Below are 8042 nucleotides of genomic sequence, written 5' to 3' on the forward strand. Positions count from 1 at the left end.
GTGTATGTGTATGTGTATGTGTATGTGTATGTGTATGTGTATGTGTATGTGTATGTGTATGTGTATGTGTATGTGTATGTGTATTTGTATGTGTATGTGCGTGTGTGTGTGAATGTATGTGTGTGCGCGTGTGTGTGTGTGAATGTATGTGTGTGCGCGTGTGTGTGTGTGTGTGTATATGTGTATGTGCGTGTGTGTGTGTGTGAATGTATGTGTGTGCATGTGTGTGTGTGTGTGTGTATGCCTGAGAGCAAAGAGACGAAAGGCAACAGTGAAAGTTTTAGTATTTATAAACCTCATGATAAATGATGGCTGTATTTAGTGCAGGAAAAATAAGTACACTGTTTGTGTTGTGCTATTGGTGCTTTTCTCTGTGTGTCGACAGCGAGAGGCATTTTTCATCTGGCGTGTCCAAACTCCAGCCACATTCATTTCTCATGTCTGGGGAAACACAGAAGGGATCTCATTTTATTTTGAATGTGAGGGTGCAAATTTCTGTAACTCATCAGTGAACTGCTTGTGCTGCGGTTAGTCATTCATGTCTTTTTTTCTCTCTCAAAATAAAACATGGCAGGCACATTGTCAGTAAGAATGTTATTGCTGAATAGCATCCATCTCAAAGCTCAAAAGTGTCATTGTGGTCAGATAATTCCATCCAAGATACAGAGGTGATGGCGTGTCTTCTTAAACACCTCAGGTAACCGGAGCAGCTTAAACTCTTTCACACTGTTATCCTGAGTACAGCCTCTTGATACATTTTTCTCATGTAAACTAGTTGTGTGAGTGCTCAATCTAAGCTGTATTGCCTGTTTATTTATATCTTTTTCCGTGGTAAAGTGCATGTGGTTGAGGAAGGGGTAAAGGAATGGTTCAGCACCTGAATTGCGCATTGCTCACACTGACGTGCAATGAAACATGATTCTGAGCTCACACACGCACACACACACATACACACACCACACACATGTACACACACACACACACATACACATACACATAAACAGTTAAGATCTCTCTCTCCCTCTAAAACTGACACATACACACAAACGCGCATGTCTGAACACTCTCACTACACACACGCACACACACACACAATCCAAGGTCTTGAGAGTAGAGGGAGACATAGATTAAAGCCATGTTATTTTCATTTCTTTGGAGGCAGAGCTGTAAGTCAAACCATTTTATCACTCTATAATTTTCAGCAGTATGAGGCAGGGGGGGGACGTGTGTGCTGGGGTGCTAGAGTTGGGGGGCAGGGAGGGCGGGGGGATGGGGGGTTATGGGGTATGGGTCGCAAGGAGCTAAGCTAAAATACAGTGGAGCCGCCTACCGCAGAAAGAAAAAGACCCTTTTCACCATCTTAATCTCCTGTCACCCCCACCCTGTCATCCACCAAATCCCAGCAGGGACAGACGCTACCCAGATGCTTCTCCTTCACCCCTGTCTCATTAGAGTCTCTTGACTCTCTATTTTCTGGCTGGTCCCTGGGAGGCACCAAAGTCAGATCCAGAACTCTTCCTCTCTAAAGGGAGTCATGGCGTGGACCGATGAATCTTCCGGCTGTTTCCGTTGGGTGTCTGTGATAGGACATATGCCTGTGATCTCCTCATTGCTCACACGGGCCGCAAACCTCAGTGAGAAGAGACAAATAAAACGCTCCATTTCAATATATACATTGGTTAAGAAATAATTGTAGTAGTTATAATAATTCAACAGCACACAGAAGTATGATTAGATTATGCTGGTATGTAAAGATTGGTTGAACCACATCTGTCTGCATCTATCTGAAGGTCTGCTCATGTGGTCTCTATTTCACCTCGTTCATATATTCATATACGTGTTGAAATGTATCATCAGAGATCCTGCCAGTCACCTATTACAGGGGCAAATTCAGTTCTCAGTTTGCCGATTATGTTATAGGGGCGTGAAGCTCTTTGCTGTTGGCTGCCAGCGAAGCTCAAACAGCCAGAGGAGCAACACTCTGACAGCATTGGTGAGGAGTCCCATTCCACTGATAATTGCTATGTTTCCCCTCTTCCTTAATCTCCGCATTGAGTGATAATCAACCGCAAATGCTTGTAAGTGTGTGTGTTTTGGACTGGATGTTTATTTTTCATGGAAGGAAGAAGTGTGGGAAAGAGTAGGCGATGACAGACTGTATTCATATGGAAAAGAGATGAACGGATAGGCTGATGGAAAAGAGGAATGCAGGAGACAGTGGGATGGAGGGAGTTTGATGGCGCATTGTAGATATTCAGTATGGGAATTCCTCTAGCATTCTGATTCACTAAATCACCCAACACAGATATTACTGTGCAAACGCACCGACACAAACCTTGGGGGAACCCAAACATGTTCATGATACACCAGTGTCATACAAACACACACACACACACAGGTTAACAGGTACACAAGTGCACATACACACACACACACACACACACACACACACGCACACACACACACACACAGATGCCTTTTCATGCCACAGTCAGAGGTTTGTTATGTAATGCAGTGATCTGCCAGGTGTTTGTTTGCGGAGTGGGCAGCCGCTCATTGCTCCGCTGATAGCAAAGCCCCGGGGCGCGCTAGCCCAGAGAGAGCCCTTTGTCCTGGGCTAAAGCAGGCTCCTGTCCCTCAGCTTCTCCCCCATAAACTATCTGATTGTGGATCACTGCTTGGCCTCCTGTTTCCATGAAAGGAGCCTTAAAAGCCATTAAACTAAATGATCCTCTGGCCAGCAGATCCTGGAAAGTCATGGGGCTGTTTTTGGGACCTTGTTTTTTGTGTGAACACAGACCACACTGTGGCCACCACCAGCGAGTGTGGAGGTTACTGTGTCGCTATGGCAATGTTGTGCCTTGGCGACGCACTTATGAGGTCATGTGTTGGTGTGTGAATATGTGTGTGTGTGTGTGTGTGTGTGTGTGTGTGTGTGTGTGTGTGTGTGTGCATGGTCTGATCCTTGGCGTATAAACATGTTGTGACTCTACCCTATTTAAATACGGACTGACACAGAGTGTGTTGATGTGAGATCTTTTACGTAGGTTGGGTTGACATAATCATATTTTCACAACCAGGACCTGGGAAGCTGAGCTTCATTTTGGTGTGTTTTGAGTGTTTAAAAGCTTACCGTCTAAACAAAGTGCCCCAGTGTCCTACCCGTCCTGATGTAATCAGGTAACCCCTGGGACAAAACAAATACAACATTCATTCCCCCAGATTATCTCTTTTTTTTCTTCTTCACTGAACATCCTGATTCCAAAGGCGCTGTAGCGACCAGGTGTCACAGAGAGATTGGGTTTCCTCCTAGAGGGCTGCAGTGGTAGCTTGAAGAGGTGGCCGGGGCCCAGGCACTGGAAAGCAGAACACGTTGGAGCGTTTGGCAACCGTACAACCAGAGAACCGGCCTCTAAACACTACCACATGAGGGACTCTGATGTAGCCCAGATGTATATGAGTGTGTGTGTGTGTGTGTATGTGTGTATGTATTAAAATTCATATGTGAATGTTGTTCGTGTGTGTGTGTATGTGTGTGTGTTTCCAGGAAAAAAGGAAAGTCAGAAAGAAAGAGAGACATAGAGAGCAGAGGAGCTGAACAGGGGTGGAGAAACGAGTGGTTGGCATGGTGATTGGGCTTTAAACAAATGAGTTTTTTAGGAAAAGCGTTTGAGGGAAAGAAGAGGAGATTGAAGAAACAAAATACAGTGCGGATAAGAGCAGAGCCAAGATGAGAGTGAATCAGAGAGAGAGAGAAAAAAAGTGAGAGAGAGAGAAAAAAAAGAAATAAAGCAAGAGAGAGAGAGAGAGAGAGTGCAAAGAGAGAGAAAGTAGTGTTTGATACTTTTGGACACAAATCTACTTTTTGCCGGCCAGAACATAATTTTGGCCTTTTATTGTTATGTGTGGCTGCTTGTGCCTGATTACTGAGCTGATGGAAACCAAGAGAACCTTTTGGATTCAACCCGCCAGAGCTAACACTGTGCCTTTCACAACCACCTCCATAAAAAACAAGCATATATAAAGCATATGCACCACTAAATATACGTGGGTAATTATTTCAAACGTACACAAACTCACAAACACACAAAATAGAAACTCAAACAGACACAGACCTATCAAAGTGCTCCAACACACAGATATGGACTCGCTCCAGGACACGAAACATACAATGAGGCAGTTATGTAACGTAGTGCTTTTTTTTGCAGACTTCGAAATTACAGTGCCAAATTAAAAACAACTTTTGCGGTTGCTCTCTTACCTCTTCCCAGTCACTGTAAAAAAATCAGGTGGTTTTCAGAACCAACCAGTACTGTACAATAAGTGTGTGCGTGTGTGTTTGTTGAGCTGCGTGCCTCTCTGTCTCTTGTCTTTAAATTGCTATTCATTTGTGGGGAAACTGTTTAAGGTAGTGTGTGCAGCAGCCAAAGAATCCCTTTGGATTCCGACCACTTGCGTGGTATGATGGCCCTGACCTCCCTAACCCTGCAGGTTAAAATTAGAGGCTTCTGTTAATGCCAGTGGGAGGGTAAGGGTGTCTCACAAATGAGTGGTAAGTGTGAACAATTTTAGTGCATTGAGGCAGGATCTAAGGTATTTGAGCTACGCATTTAATTGAGCCGGTGTGATAGTGTGTGTGTTTATGTGGGTATGGGTTTGTGTATTTGTATGCTGATTATTTAATGAGTGTGTGTGTGTTTGTGGGTATGGTAATGGGTTTGTATGTGTGTGAGTGTGTATGTGTGTGTGTGGGTGAGTGAGAGTTCAGAGAGGCTACGTTGGTTCACTGAGTGCAGGCACACAAGCAAGTGATGGGAAAGCTGGATGATTGACCTCAGATGTATATATCAGTGAAAGGGACCTTTGGACCGGCACCTGTGTGCACTAGCACTGCTCAAGTGACCAGTCTCCCCTCTCACATCAAAAAGCCGAGAGAAGTTGGATAATGATGTCAGGCATTTCACTACCTATAGGGCCCAGTTGTATTTTCATGTGACGCATATGCGAGCCATCTTCAAACCACATGTACAGATTTAATAAATCATGTAAGACCATTGTGATCAGAAAGCGATTTTCTAAATCTGTGAGTTTTTTTCTGACAAAAGAGACTTTCTTCGTGTAGGTTACGATTTTCTTTTACACCAGTTGGCTTTTATGTATTTGCATTTGTACTTTTAGTTTTGTTTGAATTCCTTTTGACAGTTGACATCTGTTGATTGCATGTGACGCCTGTTTGATCTGTTGCTCTTGGAACTTGTTTTTGTCGTCCAGCTTGGAACAAGTCAACAGGGAGATCAGCACAAAGAGAGGCCTTGGGTAAGAGCGCTACATTTCTGCGGAGGCCTTAAACACTGTTTTTTTCCCCCAACTCCAGCAAAACTTGGCTCGTCCTCCGAGAGGCTGTAAGGATCCGTCCACGGAATGAAAATGGCCCATGGTTTGGCTGCTTCCAGTGCCTTTTTTCAGGGGAGAGGTAAAATACTCCCTGCACGCTCCAGTAAGAACCAGTTTAGAGGTGATTTTGTTTGGTGCTGTTGTTTTATATGTGAGAGACGCAGTGGGTGGCTTAAGATTTCTTTATTTTACTTTTTTTTTGTAACTTTTCTCTCCCTCACTTTCTCTCTCTTCTTTGTCTGTCTTTCTCTCTTTCCCATTTTGAGATTCTCATCTCAATACTGGCGGTTTAAACCATAGTGTCGTTTTACTCTGTGACCTTAAGTCTAGGTAAACAACAGGGTTTGCCGTTAGAATACCACAGTGAACCCACAGAGCCCTCCCCCCCCCAAGCCAACCTCATTCACGCACTCTTTAATTCACTTTGAACTGCGCTCCATGCTATCCTAATCCAATCAAGAAGAGCATCTTCCAGTTTCACATAAAGATATCATCGTTCAGCAGGCACTGACTTGGCTTGCGGCTGGAATGCGGTTCTGCGATGCTCCCTCTCCCTCTCCGTGTCTCAGCAGAGAGACGTCTTTGGATGTATGAATCATGGGATTCGGTTAAACTGATCTGTTGGTTCTGCTATTTTGCAATAAATAACATGGGAATTATCTTATAGCATTAAAAGGCAAACTTCCAGAAACACACACACGCATACATACACATGCACACGCACACACACACACACATATACATACACACACAAAACAAATATAAAATATACGCGCAGACACACAGTTGAGAGTGCTTTGAGGCATTTTCATAAGACCATCAATATCTTGGGTCTTCCGTTCCACATGCATACACACACACACGAGCTCTGCCCGTCATTACACATGCAGACACACAGAAACACACATTCACACACACACGCACGCACGCACGCACGCACGCACGCACGCACGCACGCACGCACGCACGCACACACACACACACACACACACACACACACACACACACACACACACACACACACACACACACACACACACACACACACACACACACACACACACACACACACACACACACACATTCCTATAGCATATGCCTGCATGACTGAGGTGCTGTAAATCCACTTGAGCTGAGCATGAGCACAACTAAATTCACAACAAATGTTCTGCTTCTCTCTCTCTCTTTCACTCTCTCTCCTCTCACTCTGTCTTTCTCTCTCTCTCTTTCACTCTCTCTCTCTCTCTCTCTCACACACACACACACACACACACACACACACACACACACACACACACACACACACACATATACAGATAGACTCTTTCCGCTACTCTCTGCTCCATTCTCCATTTAGCATCAAGCTTCTAAAATGGCTATTGTGTTCCTTTGCTGATGTGTGTGTGTCTGTGTATGCATAAATACAAGTATTGATATATGCTGTATACCTTAAGACATCTCTCCTGCTCTCTATACATATCACCTCCACACTTAGGCTATATGATGTGAGAGTGCATGGTGAATTAAGGTGCCTTTAGCAGTGAGAATACTGATTACCCAGATCTGTATCAGATCTTTTCCCTTCAATTGGAAAGGGAAGAATGTACACTTAAGTTATTCAGAATCAAAGTGTCCCCTCTCCTAAACCAAAATAAAGCACAAAGCTCATTCAAGTGCTCTTTGTAAAAAAAAAGCTACTTTTAAGAGCTTTTTAAAAGGGAACTCGAGAACAACTTTAAGTAGCTGAGCCACTGTTATTGGTCCCTATTGACAGACTGTCTATATAAAGGTACCCTTGTTCATGGGGTCCTGTTTGTGGAGCTAAATATCATCTGTGAGTTTTTTAAGGGTGGAAAACTCTGTGGGTTTCACGCTTTTTGCCAGGTAAATAAACAGTCAGTCTATCTGCATGTACCCCCTCTACCCGTTAAAGAGGGAGGACGAGAGAGGGAGAGAGAGAAGGACAGAGAGCGTGAGAGACAGAGAGAGAGAGAGAGAGAGAGAGAGAGAGAGAGAGAGAGAGAGAGAGAGAGAGAGAGGGGCCATGCTCTCTTGTACCCTCTCCACTCTCAGCCAGCAGAAATGGACTGACCACATGCCAGCTGCTATTTTAAGAATCTATGCTGAAATAGATAAACATATTAATTGTAAAGGATGGTTAAATTAAATGTGTGCCACTCAAAAGAAAACAGCATTTCATCACGAACATTAATCAAGCTGTTTTTACTGTACTGCTCATCTATTTTTGATATCTGATGACAGTTTATGGTACATGTGTTTCTAACAAGGCAGGCAAACATCAGGATTTGTTTTTTCAGACAGGGCAAGAATTGTGCACTAAATATATCTGACAGGTATAGATATAGACATTGGGCTGGTGTCCAATATTTGTATCTGTCCTACACTGTCCCAACATAGCGAGTAATTAAAACAAACTGTGCTTGCACATAAACACACTAGCTGATACGTATGCACAGTCTCAAACACAAGCTTATTTTCGCACAATGCCCATTCTGAAAGACCCCCAAGTTCGTTCGCGTACTGCGTCATACTAGCCAAAGTCCACAAGCTGCAGCACACCCCAGAGTCCAAAACATCATGTTCTCCACACACCCTGCCAGCCAGCGCCGGCAAGGAACGATAAACAG

The 8042-nt window shown here is 44.0% G+C and overlaps 1 long non-coding RNA gene across 1 annotated transcript in view; it reads right to left on the reverse strand.

The window, feature by feature from the left end:
- Positions 1 to 274: 274 nt before the first annotated feature.
- The window catches only part of LOC116220454, a 9888-nt gene continuing 2120 nt past the window's right edge, over positions 275 to 8042 (reverse strand). The window contains exon 3 of the long non-coding RNA XR_004163664.2: positions 275 to 441. This is a non-coding gene — a long non-coding RNA (uncharacterized LOC116220454). The remainder of the gene's footprint in view (positions 442 to 8042) is intronic.

The sequence above is a fragment of the Clupea harengus genome, chromosome 5 (assembly GCF_900700415.2).
Source record: "Clupea harengus chromosome 5, Ch_v2.0.2, whole genome shotgun sequence".
NCBI lineage: Eukaryota > Metazoa > Chordata > Actinopteri > Clupeiformes > Clupeidae > Clupea > Clupea harengus.